The sequence below is a fragment of the Pan paniscus genome, chromosome 5 (genome assembly GCF_029289425.2).
Source record: "Pan paniscus chromosome 5, NHGRI_mPanPan1-v2.0_pri, whole genome shotgun sequence".
NCBI classification, from domain to species: Eukaryota; Metazoa; Chordata; class Mammalia; order Primates; family Hominidae; genus Pan; species Pan paniscus.
Genome location: NC_073254.2, coordinates 64293972 through 64318427, shown reverse-complemented (window position 1 = coordinate 64318427; position 24456 = coordinate 64293972). Strand labels below are relative to the sequence as shown.

The window sequence follows — 24456 nt, the reverse complement described above, 5'->3', positions numbered from 1 at the left end:
AAGCCTTAGGGTGGAATGAGGAACATCTTCTGGGTAAACAGGGTTGCAAAGGTTATGATTATTTCAACACAATGGAAGAGCACAGTTAAGGCCAACTAACGTAAAATGCACTAAAGCCTTAGGGAATATTGAAGGGCCTGACATGGGGAAAGGGAAGGCTAGAAATACTTGGTCAAATTTTAACATTATACCAAAGTTATACGCAGTTCTACCTACTTGTATATTTCTTTACTCATTTCAATAAAGTGTTTGAAAAAAAAAAAAAGACATCACCCACTTTCCAAAAGTAAACAGGTAAGCCATGCCTCAAACCCTTTCTGCATCATACAGAGGTTCTCGTCACAGGTACAAAAATTCTGTGTGGCTCCAAGAAAAGAGGACAATTTGAGAATGATGCCCTCTTGACATGACCCATGTCTTTCCATCTAGATCTATGGGCATTTCTCCCATGTAAATCCTTCAGACCCTTTCTCACTTTTTACTTAAACTACATATGTTAGATCTATCCACTTGATTGTATCTATCTTTTGAGTAATTGTCATTAGCACAATCATGGACATATTAACATCAGGAGAACAGTGACTCATCCTGGGACACAGTAAGTAGGATGGTGCTTTATAGCTGAAATATTTAATAAATGGAACTCATTACAAAAATCAAAGTAATAATTTACCCTAAGAAAATTAAATGTGTGTGCTGTAGAAAATCTTTACTCATTTTTGCATTACCAGGTATTATGATTTCTCTTACCTCACCAAGGTAGCATTAGATTTTAGAGTGATTAAATTAGAGCCCTGAGTTCTGAATTTTGCATGCTAGATAACCAACTAATCCTGCAGTCTATTGTAACATATTGGCAGGCAGTGTTACTGTATTCTTACACTACAATATGCTCTTTCTAGAAATTAACATGATACTTCTCAAAATTTGCATTCCAATCACATCTCTTCCCACTTTGCATAAGAGTAAGCATATTCAAATATTTCTTAAGGGTTGGGGAAGGAGGCGGAAGGGTATGCCTACGTCTAAGGAAAATCAAATAAGCAAGTAACAAAACTTTGACCTCATTTGTCTACATTACCCAAATTTAAATAATATGTTGGCTTATTTCACAATAAATTGTATTTGTTAAATATAAAAAGTATTCCCCCCCCAAAATATCTCAGGGCACACTGACTGTGTGAAAAGTACCCTGTAATGAAGAAGGTTGGGGGCGGTGGATGACCTCATGTACACCATTCTTCTATTATCTCAAAAGCTTTCAGAATCACACATATTGTTTGGAAAATCATTTAAAAAGCTATTTTAGATAACAGAGAAAGAACTCTTATTTACCATGCAACACCTTTCTAAAAAATGGAAACAGTCTTACACCTCTTTCCAAATGTTATTGGATATAGAATAAATAATAACAAATAATTCTGAAGCAGAAACAATATCCAGTGGCAGTCTGTACTTTCACAGTAGTAAAAGCAAAAAAAAATAGTTCTAAGTGTGTAATACAAAGATTAAGAGCATGAGCAGAGGTGTCACCCAGCTGGTTTGAATTCAGGACACAACATGTGCTTGCTCTGTGACTTTGAAAAAGATTATTTTTCTTTGTCCTCATCCATAAGTTATAGTAAGAGATAGAACCTACTTCATAAGTTTGTTTTAAGGATTGAATGAGTTCGTATGTAAAATCCTTAGAAAGGATCTTGTGCTTAAAGTGTGCTCGATAACTATTAGCTGGCATTATTATTCATTCTCTTCAAACTCCAGTCCCTGAGCTCTGCCTTTCAGACATAGTTGAGCGGCACACTCTGGACTCTTCCCTTTTGTGAACTCAGCAGTGAACAAGTGTTATGGTGATAAATGAACAGTCTCTGCCCCAACCCAAATAACATAACAAGTATGGAATAATTTATTAATACAATAAAGGAGCTTTCACAGAAATCTATAGTATAAAACTACTTTTGATTAAAGAAGACATTCAATTTAGTAGAAATACCTGATTTCACCACATTATTTAGTAATTCAATGCAATCAGAATGGAAATATCAAGAAGAGCTTTTATAGAATTTACATGTTTATCCTAAATTCATTTGGAAAATAATTATTCAGTAGAGACCACCAAAATTAAAATTAAATTAAAGATGTGTGTTTTGATAAAGATATTTACATATGAGAAAGATAATTTTTGGAAAACAGTATTAAGATACTAGGGCAGGAAATTTGAACAAAATCATGACATGAAATCTTGAAAGTATTTATTTGAAGATAGTAATTTCACTGGAAAACAAAAAAAAAACATGTATAAAGGCAGAAGTACAGCAAGTGAAAGTTTAAGATTAATTTTTAAATCTTTTATTTTAAAAGGTCAATACATAGTTGATCTATGTGACTTATGTATGTTTACATAAATACAGAAAATGAATCTATAGATTGATAATAATGAAGTGTTACATTAGAAAAAAAAAGGAGAGAAATCCACTAAATAGATACAGAAATGCACATGCCATTAAACAGAAAAGTTACCTCTTTCATAATGCAAAAAAGTGTATTGCAAATATAGTTAGGATTATCTTTCTGTCCAGCCAAGAATAAATTAATTATATGTTAAAATCTACCCATCAGAGAAGTGGGAAGAGGCAACCATTTCAATACATCATTAGTGGGAACTAAAAGTTTGTAGAAAGACCCCTATTTAAAGATACCAAGTGATATTAAAAATAACATGGTTTTTGGTTTGTTAGTTTCTCATGAAGGAATGTATTATACTGAAATACTCACATGCAAAAATGTATCTCTATAAAAAGATTTTTACTTAAGCATTATTTATAATAAAGGAAAACCAAATGCTATAAAAATACACGTAAGTGCAATAAATGGTTAAGAAAATTAGGAATGATCCATGATATGAAATACTATGCAGGTGGTTAGAAAAACGATTAAAGTTTTTATATTCTTTTGATGAGAGATGCAGTTTTCTAAAAGTCAAAATTATAGAATCTAATGCAAATGACATGATCTAGTCTTTCCCTCCTCCATCTACGTCCTCTGTTGCTCTCATTCCTCCTTTCACTCAAGCATTTTCTGATTTTTTACATTTCTAACATCATAACTGGAAACAGTTTATGCCGCTGTGAGTTATTTGAAATATCTAATCCTTTGATTTCATTTTATTAAATTACATAATTTGAAAAAAATGCAGCTAAACCTTTTCAGACACACGTTTTAAGTAAGTAGAGGAATGAAAGTGAAAACAAAATATTAAACAATGAGTTCTTAGTGTTGTAAAATATTAATATATTCAGTGATCAAGAAGCACAAATCTTTGCCTGTTTCAAATGAGGACATAAACATTAGTAAATTTGAACATTAAAGAAATATGGGGCCAGGCGCGGTGGCTCACGCCTGTAATCCCAGCACTTTGGGAGGCCGAGGCGGGCGGATCATGAGGTTCAGGAGATCGAGACCATCCTGGCTAACACGGTGAAACCCCGTCTCTACTAAAAATACAAAAAATTAGCTGGGCGTGGTGGCGGGCGCCTTAAGTCCCAGCTACTCAGGAGGCTGAGGCAGGAGAATGGCGTGAACCCGGGAGGCGGAGCTTGCAGTGAGCCGAGATCGTGCCACTGCACTTCAGCCTGGGCGACAGAGCGAGACTCCGTCTCAAAAAAAAAAAAAAAAAAAGAAAAAGAAAAAAGAAAAAGAAATATGGCCAACAGTGTAGCTACAAACAAAGCCCGATACCTGGTATTTGCTTTTAGTTTCAGTGTGTTTTATTTTCCCCAGAATCCACTCTTTTCTCCTGAAAGTTGATATAAAAGAAAGTTCCCTAGGTTTCCACCATGTGTCACATCACTTGCAGGAGGGAGTAGAAACCATGTTTACTTCAAAGATGAATATTGGTTAAGTGACTTAAATAGCTTCATAGGCTATCTCCAAGAAAATGTGTGGCAAACAACGGTGTAATTTTTCGGAATGGTCTTCAACATCACCCTCATGTCCATAGCTTATCAACAGTGTTTATGAACAGAGTAGCACACTTACTCATAGTATGAAAACTCATGGTATATTTCAAGATCACTGTCTGGGGAGGAGTGTCACAGACTCAGGAGCCCAAAACAGATATGTGTTTCTCTCTCTCTCTCTCTCTCTGTGTGTGTGTGTGTGTGTGTGTGTTTGTGTGTGTGTGTGTGCTTACATGTAGGAATGAAAGTCAGGATGATCTGTGAAGCAAAGGTAGAAAAGGTCACCATTCAGAACAAAAATCTGATTAGGTTGTCAGGTGGCAGTGGAGGGCAGGGTGGCACAAAATAGATCTAGATTACTGGGTAACTTGAAAAGAAAGCCTAAATGAGGCCCCAAACAAAGGTAGCACATTCTTGACTCTCCATTATAAGAACACTACAATATATACTATATTCTATATAGATTTATATGGAGACTAAAATAAAAATAAAATCCTTCAAAGAAAATAAAATCTTTCAAAGTGTCCAGACTGATAATTGCCATGCAAGGTAATAGTGGACTTTTGAAATGTGCTCAAAGCCTAAATAGTTGGGACACCATGGTAAATACTGTGTTTTCCTTAACAAGGAAGGACACTGCTAAAGGAATGGTGATACCAGAACAGTTCTGGGATCATATACAGGAAACCATTGTATCATAGTAGGAATGTGGTACATTCCTTATACTTATATTAGCCTGTAGTTACTGCATGTTTTTATGGGAAGAAAAATCATGAAGCAATATAGAAATTTTCATACTGTGAAACCAATGACCTCATGTAAAAATGGAATAGAAATGTTTTTATCCGGCTTCACGGAACTTGAAGTTCAGAATTCATTACCACTTAAATTCAAAAACCTTCCAGAAAAGTACTTCCGAAACAAGACCATGAGGTGGTATTTATGGCATTCACAGCAATATACACTGCATTTAGTAACCCTTTTAGAATGAAGCATTTGGGCACAAAAGGACCATAAATACCATCTCTGGTCTTTTACTTAATTTGTACAACACCCTATAACACTCTTGATGAATTATTTATGTAAATACCTCTAGTACATGAAAAAGTTCAGGGGAGGAGTGTCATTTGTTGATAAAATTTTGTGAATATTGGAGCTTCTTTAAGCATATAAGTGAATTATATTACAAAAAACTTGAGAATATTATTTAGTAAAAGACTTATCAAAAATATATGTTCTTTAAATAAAGCTAAATTATCTCTGAAGAGGCATGATAATTATTTCATTTCTGCAAATCTCAACTGCATTTAGGTATCTAGCTTGAGGTTGTAAATGTCAAATCATTTTTTCAAACAGTAACTATATTCAGGTATTTAGAATTATGCTGAATGTTAATAATACATTATGTTATTTATATGGTATCACTTCAACTACATATAGCCTTTTGTGGTGGGATTTATTATTACAATTTTACATATTTAGACACTAAGACTCCAAAATTTTACATGACTTCTTCATGGTTAAATAGCTTGAAAGTAACAGAGAGATCCTACACAAAGAATAGCTCCTTCCAAAATTTAGATGCCATAAAATAGTATATCACTATATAGAGCTATAACAGGAAGTTATTAGAAGATTAATGTGGAAAGTACACACATGAAATGTAGGTTTTTCAAAATGTTCTTTTCTTTCTCATCCATTCCAACCATTTTATGAACAGGATTTTTAAATACTTGTTAAACTAAGCATTGCATAGAGCTGTCAAATAATAAATAGAATGTTAGAACCATGATAGAGAATGAGCTTCTAAGTGAGACATGTTTCAGTTTAGAGAACAGACCTGGTTTGGAGTCTTAGCCCTGATACCTCTTTGTGTCTGAAACTATGTGAGAGCTTCGATGGGGTTCTTATCGCATTTTAACCATTCCTTTGGACTGAGTCTAACACCATTCCCACTGCTCCATCATGCCTCGCAGAGGTATTCAGGAAGACTCAAGTATCATTGAAATTTCCCTTGCCTGATGTTCTCGTGATGACTATCACTGAAAATGTATCCACGTGCATATCTAAATATAATGTATTAAATGATGTTTTCATAGCAGAATTCTCACTTTGGCCAAGCTTCAAATTCAATTTTTTACTGAACTATATCATGATCCATCTTGATATTCTCTCCACCATTTTCTCTCTTTGTGCTTTTTAAAATTATTAGTGTATTTAGGCTCAAGTTGGCCTTATATTATTTATTTTCATTTGTTTCTCTGTTTGTTGTTCCTCTGTTTCTCTTTTCTTGCCTTCCTGTGAGTTATTTGCACATTTTTCATGTGTTTTAATTTTAATGTGTGTATCACTTTGTCTAGTTTCTTCCAGTGGTTACTCTACATATATATGTGTGTGTGTGTGTGTGTGTGTGTGTGTACTATATATATACTTAAATTATCAGTCTACTTGTACTGATATTTTGTCACTTAGAGTGAAGGGTAGAAACCTCACTTTTATTTAGGTACCTTTTCCTCCCACTTTAATAATATATTTATACTAAGTACTAACTTCACATATACTAAACATCACCATGTGTGGTGTAACAATTTTTGCTTCAACCAACAAATATTTTAAGAAAATCGTGAAGAGAAAAGTCTCCTGTATTTAACTCTCATTTTTATCCATTCTGATATTTTCTTTTCTAAATTTTTAAAACTTCTCTTATCATCTCTTTTAATTTTTCTCTAGAGAACATCCTTTAGCCTTCCTTTAAGAGTAGGCTTACAAATAAATTATCTGACTGTTCTTTATGTGAGAATGCCTTTATTTTCCCTTTATTCCTGAAGTATACTTTCACCGGATATAAGATTCAGGATTAATCATTATTTTTTTTAGCACTTGTAAAGCATGCCACTCTCTTCTGAACTCTGTGGTTTCAGAAGAGAAATCTACTGTCACTAAAATTGTTATTCCTCCATAGGTATATATTGTTTCTCTCTGCCTGTTAAATTTTTTCATTGGCTTTAATTTTTCAGAAGTTTGTAAGGTGTTATGACCCCTGTGCTGAGTTCTACTGAAGCCATTCCAAGCATTTTGTGGACAGTCTTTTCATTGTCTGTCTGGAGTCAGACAGTTATGGCTAAAAATTTTTTTCTTTTTTATTATTTCACCCTTCTTAACCCTTTGGCTGAGTTGAGCAGGCTTCCCTTGTTCTGTTTCGGTTTGTTTGTTTTAATTTTTGTCTGATCCTGTTAGTGGTTCTGGGGTTGAGACTTCTGCAGTGCTCTGTCTAGTATATATGGGAAGCAAAAAGGAAACTCAGAGAAATCATTTTCATGCTGATACTCAAGTCCAAGGTCCTTACGCAGTCTGCTTTCTTAGTTTCACTTCTAGAGTCTTCCTATGCTTGTTTGTTATGTATGCTCAAGTTTTTCAGTTTTAAGAAGGAGGACCTGAGAGAATGTGGCTCCTCTATCTTGGCCATTACCCTACCACTAAGTGAACCTGCATTTTTTTGCTTGAATGAATTAAGATTTTGCTTAAGTTCGCCGTGTAGCAGGTCAATTATCTACAGATGCAAGAAAACAGAGGTTTCCTGACCTGCTATATATATCACAAGCAATTCTTCTAATTGGTGGGGCTTTAAAATCTGGGTAAAAAGTTCTTCACTGTGGTTCGGGACTATGAAACATATTTGCAAGCTGAGAAATCACTATGGCATATGGTATGTGTAAACCCTCTCGATAGAAAAAATTCTGTCAAGAAGTTGCTCTCAACTGAACAATAAAGAACTAAACGTTTGAGGCATCCTTTTATTAGTATTGTCTATTTCTATTTGTTATGAATCTTTGTTATTTTCTTTAAAAAATTATTACTCTGTCAAGCGCATTTGCAAACTACTTATATGGAATGTTATAGTTCAGCATCTATACTGTATAAAAATTGCAAATATACGAAGAAGAAGCACCTACAGTATGTGATCATTTGCGAGTCAAGCTCCTGCTTTTCAGTTGCCTTCAGAAAATTCTAAAACGCTGAAGGTAGCGTATTTATTGATGGTACCACTAATATAGATATGCACCCAGTCTATTGGAAAAGATAACTTAAAAGATAAAACGATGCCACAAAGAAACAACACAGGATTTCTCCAGTATAATCTGAACCATGGAAATATTTTCAACAAGCAATATCTAATAATATCTGTTTAATGCACAAACCATTTTGTTTTGAACAAATACAAGTAATTTGAGTTTTTTAAAATATGGTCATAAGTTACCCATTTGCTATTAATTGTATATTAATATTCATCTTTCAGGTTTTCACCTCCTTTAGTAGTCTTCATCTGTTTGTTAAAAATGTCTTAACTTTTCTTCCATAAACCCCTTTACATGAGCATGTACTCGTAGAAACTCCTGGACCTGCAGTTTTCTTTGCTCCTGAATTCTTTCCTACAACATATTTCATATATTATAATATTTTTAAAAATAATTTAGGTTAGCTGAGGATCTATTTTTCTACTTTTCCCCTTACAGTAAGATAATTTATCAAATATTATTTACCCTATAAACTATTTTCTCTTTTCATTTATTTATTTATTTGATTTTTATGTTTTGCGTATATATAGTAGGTGTCTATATTTATGGGGTGCATAAGATGTTTTGATACAGACATGCAATGTCAAATAAGCACATCATGGAGAATGGGGTATTCATCTCCTCAAGCATTTATCCTTTGAGTTACAAACAATCCAATTACACTCTTTTAAATTATTTTAAAATGTACAATTATTATTGACTATAGTCACTCTATTGTGCTATCAAACAGTAGGACTTATTCATTCTTTCTAGCTATTTTTGTACCCATTAACCACCCCTACCTGCTCCCCAACGCCCCACTACCCTACGCAGCCTCTGGTAACCATCCTTCTATTTATTATCTATGTCCATTTGTTCAATTGCTATGATTTTTAGATCCCACAAATGTGAGAACATGTGATGTTTGTCTTTCTGTGCCTGGATTATTTCACTTAACATAATAATCTCTAGTTCATAGAATAATCATTCTATGCCTTTTTCTCTGTGATTTCAATATTCAAGCTTCATATTTGTCTTAATATCTGATAGGGTGAGGGGCTCTTTTATTATCTTTCTTAAATTTCCCTATTAAAAAGTTCTTATTTTCCCATTTAAAACTTACAATATATTCATCTATCCACCCTCTAAAAATCCTATGGATTATGATTGTCTTTGTATTTATTTATAGATTGTTTGAGAAAAATTTGCTTCTTTCATTGCCAGACCATCTCACCCATGAACATGTGTGTCAGTTATTTTTCCAGATTTTTTAAAATATCTGTTTAATAGAGTTTTAATGTGTTCTTCATTCATACTGGCTAATAAATTTTAATTGGACTAATATCTTGATATTTCATAATATATTAAGAATGGAAGTGAAATTATTAAACCTGATAAAAGGAGCTGCTAAACAAATATAAAAAGTAATGTATATTATGTACAAAGAAGCCATTGTAACATGTCTGTCATGACTGCAATCGTTCAAAATATAAAATATAGCTGCAATTACTTAACAAATTTGTTTAAAATACCCAGGAGTATTTTGAAAACTAGACATCCATCTAGGTCTTTTCTCTTATATGTGACTTATTTTTCCTTTCTGAAAACTTTAAACAATTTTCCTTCTTGCTGTGTTGTTTAAATTCATTGTGATGTTTCTAGGTATGTGTCTTAAATCTTAGCTGTTTTGTATAATGCATGATCCTCTCTCTCTCTCTCTGTCTCTTTCTCTCTCTCTCTCTCCCTCTATTTTTCAGAGGTGAGGGTCCTGCTATGTTACCCAGGCCGGAGTGCAGTGACTACTTACAGGCACGATCATAGTGCACTAGAGGCTTGAACTCCTGGGCTCCAGAATTACTCCTGCCTCAGCCTCCTGAGTATCTGGGACTATAGGAGTGCACCACCATTCTTGGCATAATCCTCTTTTTATGTGAGATCTTATGTTACTTTTCATGATACATAATCATGTTCTCAAATACTTTGTCACATTTACTTATACTTTCTCTCTTTTTATGACTATCACTGGTGGATCTTGATAATTTCTTTTAGTTTTCACATATCTTGACTTTGTTATCATTCTCTCTCTTTGTCGCTTTTCAATGCATTCTGAAAGCATTGCACCTCCTTGCTTCAACTCACTCACTCTTTCTTTACCTATTTATATAACTGATGAACTATGCAACCTATCCTTTTGAGTTTTTATTTTAACTATTTTTTATTTCATTTCCAATATTGCTAAGCAGTTATGTTTTACAGTAGCTTGATCACTATTTAGATTTCCATTATGTTTATTTCTTTTACAACCTTTGTGCTTTTCACAATTTGTATTGATTTTTTAAATAGTTCAGTTTCTTTTAGTATATGATGTTCCACTGTTATTTTCCTCTCCTAAGATTAAATATTTTTGAATCAATATATTTCTTGGCTTTGTTGGCATATCTGAAGGCATCAGACAAGACTTCTCACTTTATTTATTTATTTATTTATTTTCTGCTTTAGGTTGAGTTGAAGAAAGTCACAAGACGTGAGATGCTTTATGTTGCAGTTAATGGTCTCTTCCTCCCTTTTCTCTGTTCCCGCAAATGGACAATTCCTTCTCACAAGGTAACCTCTCTGCTGCTGTATTCATAATTTCTTCCTTCTCTGCTATATCTATTTTAATTGTCAAGGCATAGAGGCTGCCAGACTTAAATATATTTGTTGTTCTAGGTTTTTGGCTTCCCACTTCAGCATGCCTCCAGCAGTGTTCTAAAATTACTCTACAATTGCCAAAGTAAGAGCAGCAGATGCTCTAAATCTATTTCCAGGACACCCGTCTCATGATCAAGGTACAAGTTTCTTTTGCCTCCTTTTATTTTCTTGATGTTTCCTTTTGTTTGACATTTTATTTTTTGGACTTCTTAGACCTAAATTCCAGACCTGGCCAGCACTTGTTTCATCAAAGTTCATTCCCCTCCCCACTGCTACCCCAGTTACATCCATCCTAATCTCAATCACTGGCTTGATCTCAACAGGAATGAGTGCAAGATAGATAGTTCAACAAAAATCCTGTACAGCAGCCTATCTTTTCCCCATGAACTTTGGACATCTCCTAATAAGGCTATTTACTTGTGCCCCTCAAGAAAACAAAATAATTAAACATCCTTGGGCACATCAATTTTTATAATTGAAAAAAAGGCTGTATTAAAATTCAGGTCTAATTTCTGTCATCTCTAGGGGTAGAGGAAGTTGAGAAAATTAGTATGTCTTACTTAAATTTCCACCTTATAAGGAAATTAGTGATGTCTGGCCATTTTCTGGAATGCGTATATTCTTAAGGGATATTTCTATTAGGGTTATGAGAATCAATGATCCGTGTCCCTTTACACAGTTCTATCTAATCTCTATCTAACGCTCCTCAGTTCTATCTTCCTTAGTTCTATCTAACTTTCCTCAGTTCCCCTACTTAATGCTGGAACTAAAAACACATATTATATTTCCTTTTCTTTGCTAGAGCTAGACCCCATACAGACTACAAGTCTCTCCTCCCCCGCCTGTATCCTGTATGGCAGTAAAAGATATCGCATGATGTATTACAGAGGGTACATTTTAAAGACATTAAACATTATTCAATCATGTGCAGTTATTTAATGAGAAAATCTATTTTACATTATGCAGACCTCTAGAGTATATAGCATAACTGTGATGAATAAAGAAAGGTGTGTTTTATGAAAATCGAATTTGTTTTAGTCACATTCTTCTATTTCCTTTTGGAAGGTATAAATTCTGCAGTGATCAAAATTCATAAAGGAAAATGAGGCTCCTGCGTGTGTGTATTAGAAGATAATTATGCAGGCATGTAGAAGTTGTATTCCAGTTTTTATTAACAAATTCATTACATTATTTAATGATTTAAAAAAATCTCCCTAAGACTAAAATTAAGAAAATCTTAGTAATGAAGTATCATTAGAAAATTAACTTGGTTATTGTGGATTTGAAATCTCTAGCTCCTCATCGTTATTTTAAAATTCTATTGAAGGATCATTTTTGAAGCACTTTATGAAAAACAAAAAAATTTAGAACATAATTTTTTGTTATGCAAGGTAATTGCAGCTACAATTTGGATTCTAAGAGAATATGAAACACAAGTGAATCTCAGCAACATATCAGTCCTCTTCTAGGATTAGTTTGAGATAGAGATGATTTGCCTTGTTTATTTTGTAATGATTCTTATTTACTTCAATTTAATAAAATTAAAATTTCCATGTAGGACCTCACATCATGGGTTTGTCCTATTCTGTGCTTACCTGAAATAATAACTAATAACAGAGAAAAGGAGGTGTTCAGTATGCATAGTACCTACAGAAAATATGTCCTTGTGATTTGAGTGGTTTAGCCATTTTACTTTGTCCCTATGATTATCTAATGCACTTTACATTCACTTAGGAAACAACAAATGTCCATATTGGAAAAATGAAAATTCAATAAAACTAAATTATCTTAATATTTATGTAATAGTAATATGTTAGAGAAAAGAATAGCTAAATAGATGTAGAAACCAATATAATAATAGAAAAAGAGGTATGCCAAAATGTATGCATTACTTATCTTTCCACAATGTGATAGAATAAGAATCTCTTAATTTAAAAAAAAAGTTGTTCTGCATTGAATAATGAGTAAATAGAACTGCACAGACACTTTTTTACCTTTAAGAACAATCCTAAAAGTTCATGGAAATTTTTTACAATACAAACTTTGTAGTTCATGGGTAGTTTCAAAATGAAGACCATTACTTCATAAAATGTATATGTTAATATCAAATGAGTGAATAATTCATCATTTTGTTCATGAAACAGGTGATTAAATTTGCTTATAGAAATATAAATGATTGCGTATCTTTGCATCTTGTCTCTGCACAAGCCTAGTAAAATGTATATTTTACGTATATTTTCAAGAGAAAGGTGAATTGAATTTGATTAAATTCTCAACATCTTATTAATAGAATAAATAATAGATTATTGGTTGTGTCATATTTCAAAGTTGATTTCAAAATGCACTCTCTTGACTTTAACAGTATGTATTGATATCTTCTTACCTTTAGTTTAGTCATCACTCTAGAGAAGTTGGCCTAAGCTAGCAGCCATCAAAGGATTGCCAGAGAATCAGTCAGAGGACATCTTCACCCACAAAACCTGGGAAACCTGCCCAAGAGCAACAGCAGGATATAGGAGGCTATAAAATTATCTCTACAGTAAACATAGGCAAAAACTTGCTTCAATAAAACACACATTTCAGGTTGTCCTAGATGTGGGGTCATATGGTGTCATCAAGATTCATACTTGTGAAAGACAAGCTGGGTAAAATTAGCGAAAATAGCAGGGAAGTCTCCTCAACCTCCATAGGCTGGTTAGAATTTTGTCCCATACAAACATTTATCGGTCATGAAACTTGCTTCTAATGATGTAAATATCCTGCAATTTACATCTATTAACTTATATTTTCAATATTACAATGAGAAATCAAATTTTCTTTTTCTTGAGTTTTTTTGAATTTTTATTTTTATTTTAAGTTCTGGGGTACATGTGCAGGATATGCAGGCTTGTTACATAGGTAACCATGTGCCATGGTGGTTTGCTGCACCTATCAACCCATCACCTATGCATTGAGCCTAGCATGAGTTAGCTACTTTTCCTAATGCTCTCTCTCCCCCACCCCACCCCCCAACAGGCCCCAATGTGTGTTGTTCCTCTCCCTGTGTCCATGTGTTCTCATTGTTTAGCTCCCACTTGTAAGTGAGGACATGGGGTGTTTGGTTTTCTGTTCCTGTGTTATTTTGCTGAGGACAATGCTTTCCAGCTCCATCCATGTCCCTACAAAAAACGTGATCTTGTTCCTTTTTATGGGTGCATGGTATTCCATCGTGTATATGTACCACATATTCTTTGTCATTGATGGGCATTTGGGTTGACTCTATGTCTTTACTATTGTGAATAATGCTGCAATGAACATATGCACGCATGTATCTTTGTAATAGAATGGTTTATATTCTTTTGGGTGTATACACAGTAATGGGATTTCTGGATAAAATGATATTTCTGCTTCTAGGTCTTTGAGAAATCACTACACCATCTTCCACAATGGCTGAATTAATTTACATTCCAAGTTTTCAATGCATTGGCAGATGAAGCATGGTAACCTAGGAATGAAAATCAATATAATAAAGTATTTCATTAATAGAAGATGCCATTAATTGTAAAACACACAATTATTCTGTAAATCACCTTGAAAGAAATAGAATACTGTGGAGGCTGAACTACATGTTAAATAAATCAGCCTAAGAAAAATGTCAGCTGATTGCATGAGTCTTCATCCTCCTTTGTCTCCCTTTATCTGGATCACTCTAAAAATTTAGCTGAAGCTTGATGATTTAAACCTTTTCAAAAAAAATCATTGCTTCTAAAAATGGAACAGACTAAGTAAACTAATCTGTCTCCTGCTTCTGAGGTTAGACGTAATGAGCACCAACTCTGTGCCCTCTCATCAATTTGTTTTTAAAAACAATATATAAGGAATTTATGCAAAATATACATGTTTATAACCTAAATAAGGTATAGCTATGGAAAACTATATACCTGTACATACATTTACAGTATACTTACTACTATGGATTCTAAAATTGTTAAAAGCAATCTCAACTGGTGCCTTGTTATGTAGCATTTTTAGGTTTTATCCATTGTTTATTTGCAGTTATATTATTTACCATTTAAATATTTAATAAATGTAGTGAACAATTTTACCACTTAAATAACAAACATTGAATCACCAGCTGTACAAGAAGAAATTATTAACGCATATAACACCCTCAGGAGAGGCGTCATTTCACCAGCCAGCAACATGCTGCAGATGGTAAGACCTAAAAAACAGCAACATCAATATTGGCAATAATAGTAATAATGTCTACTGAGTTTTTGTTAAGTTCCATGCACTTGCAATATACTAAAAGTTTGATCTTCACAACAAACATATGATACAGAAAAAGAAATAGTAGCTCAGAGGAGATAAGCAACTTTCTCACCATCATACAGTTAGTCAATGACAGAGCTCCGCCAGTCTAGCTTCATGCTTATATACCCTAAGATAGTGCTCCTCAAACTTCATTGTCTTTAAGAATCTTCCGAAGAACTTAGTAAAGCACACTTACCTGGGCCTCCTTCTCTGATATTCTGATTTAGGAGGTCTGACATGGAGGCCACTATAATCTCCCAACTGATGCTGATGCTGCTAGCACATATGGCAAATACTGATTAACAAGTTATCCATGCATTTCATAGCTTTCCTCATTGGGCAGTAATCCAGAGGCTAAGACACTCATCTGAGATTTAAGATATCCAGATATTTAGCCTGTTGATGTTGTCAGATAAACAAATGTAGGTAAATTTACTCTCTAGTTTCATTGCATTTCATAAGAGCTTAGAGAAACTGTGTTTCCACTCTAAACCTATGTTCTTCCACAAGACCAGTTTAGGAAAGTATCAGGCGCATGAGGTAATTAGCTTCACATTCATTGGCCAGCAGTATCACTCAGGTTTATGAGCACCTTCAGCCTGCTTCTTGAACCCTGGACTGGCCTAAAGAACAAGAGTTAGAAATAGTGCAGGCCCTGGAGGGTGATTCTAATGAACAATTTCTTCACACAAATCACATAAAGAAGGAAACAAAAGAATAAAAAAGAATTTCAAAATTTTAATCTTTGTTCAAAATGTCATTTGAACAAAACAATACAAATCAATAGCTATCATAAGCACTCCCCTGTTGGAAGGGTTTTAGCTAACATGCATATGGTGCTTATTATTGACAGGCAATTTTCTAGTACCTTCTTACATTGACTCATTTAATTCTTTCAATAATCCTGTGAGGTAGATAATACTACCATCTCCATTTTACAGATAATGACACTGACATTCAGAAAAATTAAGCACCTTATCCAAAGTTATAAGCATTGGAGCCCATATTCCAATGGAAGTGGGCCAGCTCCAGGTATTCTGCTCTTAACCACTTTTCTTCCTTAGGACAAATGGGGTCCAAACTCCTTGGTTGCCAGATGAGCAAGTAAGTGTGCCTAGTTAGTACTAACAAGATTGAAGAATCAATAAAAAATGTAGCCTTATATGAGCTCATTTAAAAATAAGTTTTCTCATTTTTTTATTTAAAAATAAGGTTTTAGAAACCTTATTCCTGGGGATTTAAGATAAGTACAAAGGAGACATTAGAAAATATTATAAGAATGCATGTATTCAAGTACCAAGGTACAAAATCATGAAATAGTAACAAGATTATAAATTAAGTTTATCACTAAAACTGAGTGACATTTCAAAGGAAATAGGAGAATATAGAATAAGCTGTTTTATGAGCAATGCATGGGATGTGTGGGGTGAACTTGATATAATTACAGTTGGAGTGCAGGCCCAAACATAACTGCCTGCAGAGATTTTCAAAAACAGAAAAGAAGTCATTACCTAAAGTGATAACTTGATTAAATAAAATCACTTGTTAAAGCTAGAATTCATAGCTTTCGTGCAGCAATGATGAGTACACGTTCGTGACTTTATTCCTGGATGTATCATAAAACAGAAGTATTTTACCAGCAGTAATCAGAGGTAATATCCTAGATAGTTTTCTCAAAGTGGTCTGAAGTACAAACTGGATATAATTAGTGTTACAGGAAGGTTTCCTTGGATATAATAAGCTTACTCTGAGATGGAAATTAGCATGCAGAATGTTTATTAGGCTACAATCTACAGATTTATGTTTCTAATTTACCTGTCAAGGAGCAAGATTAAGCACAAGAAGAAACTGGTTTGTGATATAGTCACAACACAAGCCTTAGCTAATCCCCCGGCAAGCTATAAAACTAGGAAAGCTCTTCTGAGTTGTCCTGAACTGGAGAAAGGTAGCCTGAAATGTACGTCTACCAGCTCTCGAAGTGGGCTTGCCCAGCAAAGGGATTATGGCAATTTTCAGAAAGGGCAGACAGTAGAGCTGCTTCTGGGCAGGACTCCGAGCTGCTGGGCGAATATGCCCTTCAGAATGATGATGCACTGCATCCATAACAAGCAGTCAGTTGGGATTTAACTAGGTAAGTTCCTGTTCTAAGTACATGGTAACCTGGTCGTAATAGGCAAGTTATCTTTATTAACAAGTGCGACAATATTCCCTCTCCTGGGAGAACTGAATATGGCGTTGTATCTCTATTCCTTAGACACAGGCTGTAACAAATGTGTCTTTTCTTGCATGAAAAAATTAAAACCTGACAAGCATGTCTTTACACAGTGTCAGGCTAATGAATTATTTCATTCATCCTGTAGTTTAGTTAATTCATTAACATGAAATGTAGTCCTAGAAAGTTATCATCAGATGGCAGCACATACATATCATAGTTAAGACTTCTTCCACTAAAAGAGAAAATACTGAAATTCTAAGTTAGGTTGTCATTCTAAAATTATTCTAATGTGTAGCTAAATAACTTACATAAAAGCCTATTGAAAAAACAATGTTCACACTTTTTTTGGCAATATTTTGCATGTGAATATAGTGGCAGTCCTTTAAATCGATGTAGAGAGAGGATGAAACAATCTTAGGGAGATTATTTATCCAATACCTAGTGATAAAGAGGTTCTACTTTTCACCTTACTTGTAGAACAACTGCTGCTGACAAGTACCCAAGAGCATATCTGTGCCTCAGTTTCCTAATTTGTAAATGGAGATAACAATAGTACCTCCATTTTGGAGTTGCTGTGAGGAAAAAGTAAGAAAAAATATTTGCAGACTTAAAAACAGATTCTAGTGTGTTGTGTTACCTATTAATTTTTATTATTCACAATTTTAAATATAGATGCCCAATACTATACTGCTTTCCAAAAATAGTTACCATTTATTAATTCAGGACATAGTGCAGGATTTGCCATATAATAATTATATGGCATTGATGATCACATTAAGCCTTTGGAACAAATGTTTTAATATGAACTATGAGTCAAAGAAACTGAGATATCGAGAAAAAATAATGTGTCAGAGGTAAAACTACAAATAAATGATGTGATGGATTTCTATCTTGGTAGATCTACTGAAAGCATTTCCTTAAGTCTTTACTACATCAGAAAGAGAGGCTAATCTGATTGTTATTATCAAATTTTGAATTTGTGAATTTAACGAACTTTTTATTTTTTCTACCATAAATAAAAGAGTAATTTCATTATTTAAATTTTTAGCTTATAAGTTGAGGATATTGCTAGATGTGGTTTTAAAAAATAATCTAGACTCATCATGGAAATTTTAATAAGATCATGAGTTTGATATTTACTCTTCCTCTATAGAACTGGAGTAAAGATGCTGCACAAAAGGCCAAGATGATGTCAAAGCAGTGTAAACTGATACAGATCAAAGAACAGGAGTGGAAAATTGCAAGCAGGGATATGTAGCGGCTCTGTATGGCCCAATGTGCTCAAAACTCTCCAGAGGTTGTTAATTTCCTGGCAAGACGAAGTTACATCATACAGTCTGTATTTGCATATGTACCCATACTTGACAGTGAAATATGGTCTAATACACAGGTTTTATTATCATTTAATTTGAATATTCACATTTATAGGTTCCAAATTCAGGTCACCAAGGATAAGGGAATCAAAGCTCTAAAAATTATAGAATATTTGAGCAATGCAATAATGACTGGACAGGCAGCTAGATGCTTAGATGGTTTCCACTCAATGCACTTGTCTCAGCTACCCACAATATATTACCGCTAGGATTTCTTTAGCTTTAGGAATTGTCGATAGGCAATTCTTCTGATCTGCGCATAAGAACATTTTTAAGGGGTCAAAGGTGAGCCCATCTCATGGCAATACAATAACCATGTAAATTAGGTTCACTGCTAGTTTTCAGAAAAGCCATTAGTACTTTCTACACAAGTGGATATTAAAAATATCTACAAGAATATTTTATTATAAAATAATAAAAAGTACTAATGGAACTTCTATATCTATAGATTATTGGTAATCTTTGAGCAATATCATTGACAAATTAATTTTCAGTAGCAAAACTGAATAAAACTAAGCTCTTTTAGCTATTCTCCAAAACTCTTATGACAAAAGGATTCCACCATATTGTATGCTTTAGCATTTGTAACTCGTCAAGAATTTTTTTTATTTCTCAAGTGTACTACTTGTATATAGACACATATATGACCTTATTTTATCACACATCCACCTTAAAAATACATAGCAAGTAAAAGTAGCTCTTAAAGAAAGTAGCTCTTAAAAGTAGCTCTTTAGAAAGCAACATTGGGTGCAGGAACTAAGAGGACTGGCTGGTGCTTTTCATCAGTAGTAGGTGGTGGTGGCTAAGGTTTCCACTGTGGGCACAGCCCAACACAGCCCTACCAACCTGACTCTGCAGATCACCAAATGGCTAACATTACACTGAAAAGTGTAGGGAAAATATTGATTTGTTCATTTTCTATGAATTGAGCTAACTTTCCTCACTAGTCTTGCTGTTAAATAGTGGAGAAAAAAAATTTGAAAAAAAAAATAAAATAAATTTGAGTTCAACGTAGCAAATTTGGTCTAATGCAGTACAATACTTTTTAAAATCTGTCTTTGCAAATTAAAATAAAATACTGTTATCTTGGATTTTCTCTACCTCTTGTTTACTCTTGAGCACCCTTAGCAATTTTGTGTGCCATTTCTACGGTATCTGAAAAGTTATTAACCCAAGCCATATTAAAGGACATGGGCTCTAGCAGTTTGATTTATTTCTTTACCAAGGACACATTGTAAAACATTAACTCAAGTCTTCCCTCAAAGTTTGCTTACTCCTTCTTATTCTCTGAGGAAAGTATACAAATACCCCCAATTTTCTAGCTGCTTCCATATCTATCTAGATATTTCTAAAGCTCACTACCCCATCGAGGATGGAAACTACCAGAGATAGGGATGAACAGGTAGGGCAGGAAATAATAGTTCTTTTTTTTTTAACTTTCTTTCTCTTTCTTGTCTTCTCCTCACAATCCCTTGTGACAGAATGTCAGGCTTTTGAATTACTTAAATTCATATTCTCTTAAAATGGGGCAGAAATCTGAATGGCCTTTTGAAGACTTATGTTGCCTATCACAGAGAAGCAACACTATAAGCTGAGTTGGCTACTGTTGGTGGTTGTTGTAAAGACAAGAAATGAATACACTGTCATGTGTTTTCCTTAGCCGTATTAATTTCCTTGGTGTAGGTAGCAGGGTGTTTTTCAGAGAAGGAACTCAGATATTGTGTAGAGAAAGGCAAGTCTATCATTAGGTAGACCTCCTGGATTTAGTTTTCACATACCTTGGGACACTCTGAACTGGAAGACGTGGCCACTCTACCAAAAAGTGCCTGAGATGTGGGAGGAGGTGGAGGTGGAGTGGTGGATGAGTATTTGACTGAAAAACTGTGGCCCTGGGAAACAATGTGGGACTGGGTTCAATAAGTTGACAATTTGCATTTTCCCTGGCCCACAGAAAGGAAGATCATTCCTAAATACCATGCTGGATGAAAAGCCCACACCATAGGTGGATGGTTAAATAGAACAGATGCTTATTTCATTCATGGTCCTTACATAATGAATAGAATGGCTTCAGAGTAGCCATGGACCCTGTTACAATTCTTAAGCTTCTCTGATTTGGTTTCACTCATCTCCATTAGCTTGAAAGAGACAGAAACTGAAAGGTTGGTTGATCTGATTTCAACGCTTGTTTATCATCTCCTGCTATCACCTTATCACTGAACCTGGGCACCACATACTTATTTATCAATGAGAAAGAAAGAAGATTGCCAACAGGGATATAACTGAGTTTACCCCCTCTAGATGTTGCCTAGATGATCAGTGAAGCATTTGTAAAATAAAAATGAGAAAAATATTCTTGTAGGGTATGGCCCAGCCCTATTTCCTTTTTTCAGATAGTAAATGTCAAGGAAATATACAATTGTCATCTTATCCTGTCTCATGATCAAATGTAATTGAAGGCTGGTACAATGAGTCTAAAAATTTTCAGAGGAGGGAATGGACATTCTTGGATAAAGATATAGCAGCTAACCCTTATAAAAGGGTAAGCCTGTGTGTTGGCAAATACCTGTATTTTTAAGTGACTGTAAGCATGTGTGACCAGAAAAATGAGAAAAACTGTTATCATTCTACTGGCTTATTACAAACTTACACTTGACCTACTGAGTTCCCCTTATAATTCAGATCCCAAGGAAGTGTAATTTCCTTAATATATGACTTATAGAAGATGCTTAACCTCTAAAAAAGATTCTCTTTTACCAAACTCTAGCCTGTCACAGAGGAGCCTATTTCTTGAATATACCTGCCAATTTTGGCCTATAAACACTTGAACAAACACTTCGATCATTTCAAACAGTTCAAGGCTGCATACATAGGATGATATTAGCCTTTCTTAAAGTGCCTTCCTGAAAAAACTCAAGATCTTCAAAAGTTTGTTTCAGCCAACACCTGACGATTAGGGCCCCTGTCTCAGTGTCTGTGGGAAAAGAGCAGCCTAATTCCCACAAGTGCCAGTTAGTGCCAGTTAGCAAACCCAGGTGGGTTTCCCGTGGACAAACTCCTCACTTTAAAATTTTTTTTCTTTCCTTGGCACTATTGAGCTTCCACTCACCCTCTCCCTATTTCCTCATCCTCCCTTTAAAATGCCCAGTCATTCTGTATGAATCTAAGTTGACTTAAGTTCCCACTGGATTTTTTTCCCTACTGCAATAGTTATTACCAGCTAAAATATTTTTCTCAACAATTTACCTAATGTTTGGCTGTGTTTATCATTGACACCCCTTAGTTCCATTTTTATTCATTTGGTTTCTCAAGAAGCCACAAAATCAATCTCATTTTTAAGTTACATTTGTAATGTATGTAAATAATAAAAACAACAGCTTCTGCCTCTTTTCCAATAGAGGAATTCCCATAAAATTTACCATTTTATCACTTTTTAGTTATGTAGCATTAGTGATCAGGAACATAAAGTACATTGATACTATTTTGCAACCATCTCACTATCTACAGAGCTTTTTCATCTTCCTAAACTGGAACTATGCACATTAAACAATAACTGCTCATTTTCCCTTTCCTCAGCTCCTGGAGACCTTTTTGTTTCTATCAATTTGTTTTTTTTTTTCTATTTCACTTTTTGTTTTTAACAATTTGACTACTCTAGGTACCTCATATAAGTGTACCCATATAGTGCTTGTCCTTTTGTAACTGACTTATTTCCCTCAGCATAATATCTTCAATCCGTGTTCATCCATGTTTTAATGTGTTGGAAAGTCATTTATTCTGAAGGCTGAATAATATTCCATTGTGTGTATATAGCACGTTTGGTTTATACATTCAGCTGTCAATGAACGTTTGGGTTGTTTTCACCTTTGGCTATCGCAAATTATGCTGCTATGAACATAAGTGTATAAATACAAGCATACCTTGTTTTACTGCACTTCACTTTATTGTGTTATACAGATACTGCTTTTTTTTTTTAACAAATTAAAGATTTTGGTAGCCCTGCATCAAATAAGTCTCTTAGGACCATTTCCAAACAGTATGTGCTCCCTTCACATCTCTGTGCCACATTCTCACAACACTGTAATTCTCAAAATATTTTCAACTGTTTCATTATTATTGTACTTGTTACAGTGACCAGTGATCCCTGATGTCACTATTGTAATAGTTTTGAGGTGCCATGGACCACACCCATATAAGATGCAAACTTAATTAATATATGTTATGTGTGTTGTGACTGCTCCAACAATAGGCAGTTCCCATATATCTTCCTCTCCTTGGACCTCCCTATTTCCACAGAACAATATTGAAATTAGGCCAAGTCACAACACTACAATATTCTCTAAGTATTCAAACACAAGGAAGAGTTACAAGTCTCTCACTTTATATCAAAAGGCTAAAATGAGTAAGCTTAGTGAGGAAGGCAGGTTGACAGCTGAGACAGGTCAAAAGTTAGGCCTCTTGTGCCAGTTAGCAAGTTGTGAATGCAAACGAAAAGTTCTTGAAGGAAATTAAAAGTGCTACTCTAATGAACACATGAATAATAAAAAAGCAAAACAGCCTTATAGCTAATATGGAAAAAGTTTTAGTAGTCTGCATAGATCAAACCAGCCACATTTCCTTAAGCAAAGCCTAATCCAGAGCACGGCCCTAACCCTCTTCGATTTTATGAAGGCTGAGAGAGAGGAGGAAGTTGCAGAAGAAAAGTTTGAAGGTAGCAGAAGTTGCTCCAGGAGGTTTAAGGAAAGAAGCCATCTTCATAAAACAAAAGTACAAAGTGAAAGAGCAAATGTTGATGGAGAAGCTGCAGCAAGTTATCCAGATCTAAGATAATTAATGCTGGCAGGCCGTGGTGGCTCACACCTATAATCCCAGCACTTTTGGAAGCTGGGGTGGGCAGACTGCTTGAGGCAAGGAGTTCAAGATCAGCCTGGACAACATGGCAAAGCCCCATCTCTACTGAAAATACAAAAATTATCCAGGTGTGGTGGTACACACCTGTAATCTCAGCTTCTTAGGAGGCTGAGACACAAGAATTGCCTGAATCCGGGAGGCAGAAGTTGCAGTGAGCCGAGATTTCAACATTGCACTCCAGCCTGGGTGACAGCACAAGAATCTGTCTCAAAAAAAGAAAAAAAAAAAAGATAATTAATACAGGGGGCTACACTAATCAACAGATTTTTCTTTCATTTTATTTTATTTTAGATTCGGAGGGTACATGTGCAGGTTTCTTACATGGTTATATTGCATGATATTGAGGTTTGAGCTTCTAATGATCCCATCGCCCAAGTAGTGAGAATAACATCTGATAGGCAGTTGTTCAACCATGCCCTCTCCCACCTTCCCTTTTCTGGGATCCCCAGTGTTTATTGTTCCCACCTTTGAGTTTGTGTGTATCCAATTGAACAACAGATTTTCAATATACACAACACAACTTTGTATTGGAAGAATATGCCATCTAGGAATTTCATAGCTACAGAGGAGAAGTCAATGTCTGGCTTCAAAGCCTCGGAGAACAAGCTGACTCTCTTGTTAGGGGCTCATACACGTAGTGACTTTAAGTTTCAACTTCAGTCAATGCTCATTGACCATTCCAAAAATCCTAAGGCCCTTAAAAATTATAATAAATCTAATCTGCCTGTATCATATAAATGAAATAACAAAGCCTGGATGGCAGAACATTTTTTTTTCTTCAACTTTTATTTTAAGTTCCAGGGTACATGTGCAGGTTTGTAACATAGGTAAACATGTGCCATGGTAGTTTGCTGCATAGATGAACCCATCACCTAGGTATTAAGGCCAGTATCTATTAGCTATTCTTCTTGATGCTCTCACTCCTCTCACCGCCCCCAACAAGACCTCAGTGTGTGTTGCTCCCC

The 24456-nt window shown here is 34.7% G+C and overlaps 2 long non-coding RNA genes across 2 annotated transcripts; one reads left to right on the top strand and one right to left on the bottom strand.

Annotated features, from left to right (window-relative positions):
* The first annotated feature begins 9699 nt into the window (after nt 1–9699).
* On the top strand, nt 9700–22900 carry LOC130541590 (uncharacterized). Its single transcript, XR_008955667.2, has 5 exons — nt 9700–9941; nt 10511–10615; nt 10721–10839; nt 16060–16099; nt 18364–22900. It is a non-coding gene; the product is annotated as an uncharacterized LOC130541590 (long non-coding RNA).
* Nucleotides 13541–23951, bottom strand: LOC130541591 (uncharacterized). Its single transcript, XR_008955668.1, has 4 exons — nt 23576–23951; nt 17682–17782; nt 15192–15362; nt 13541–14186 (listed from the first exon to the last, which is right to left on the bottom strand). It is a non-coding gene; the product is annotated as an uncharacterized LOC130541591 (long non-coding RNA).
* Nucleotides 23952–24456: the final 505 nt, after the last annotated feature.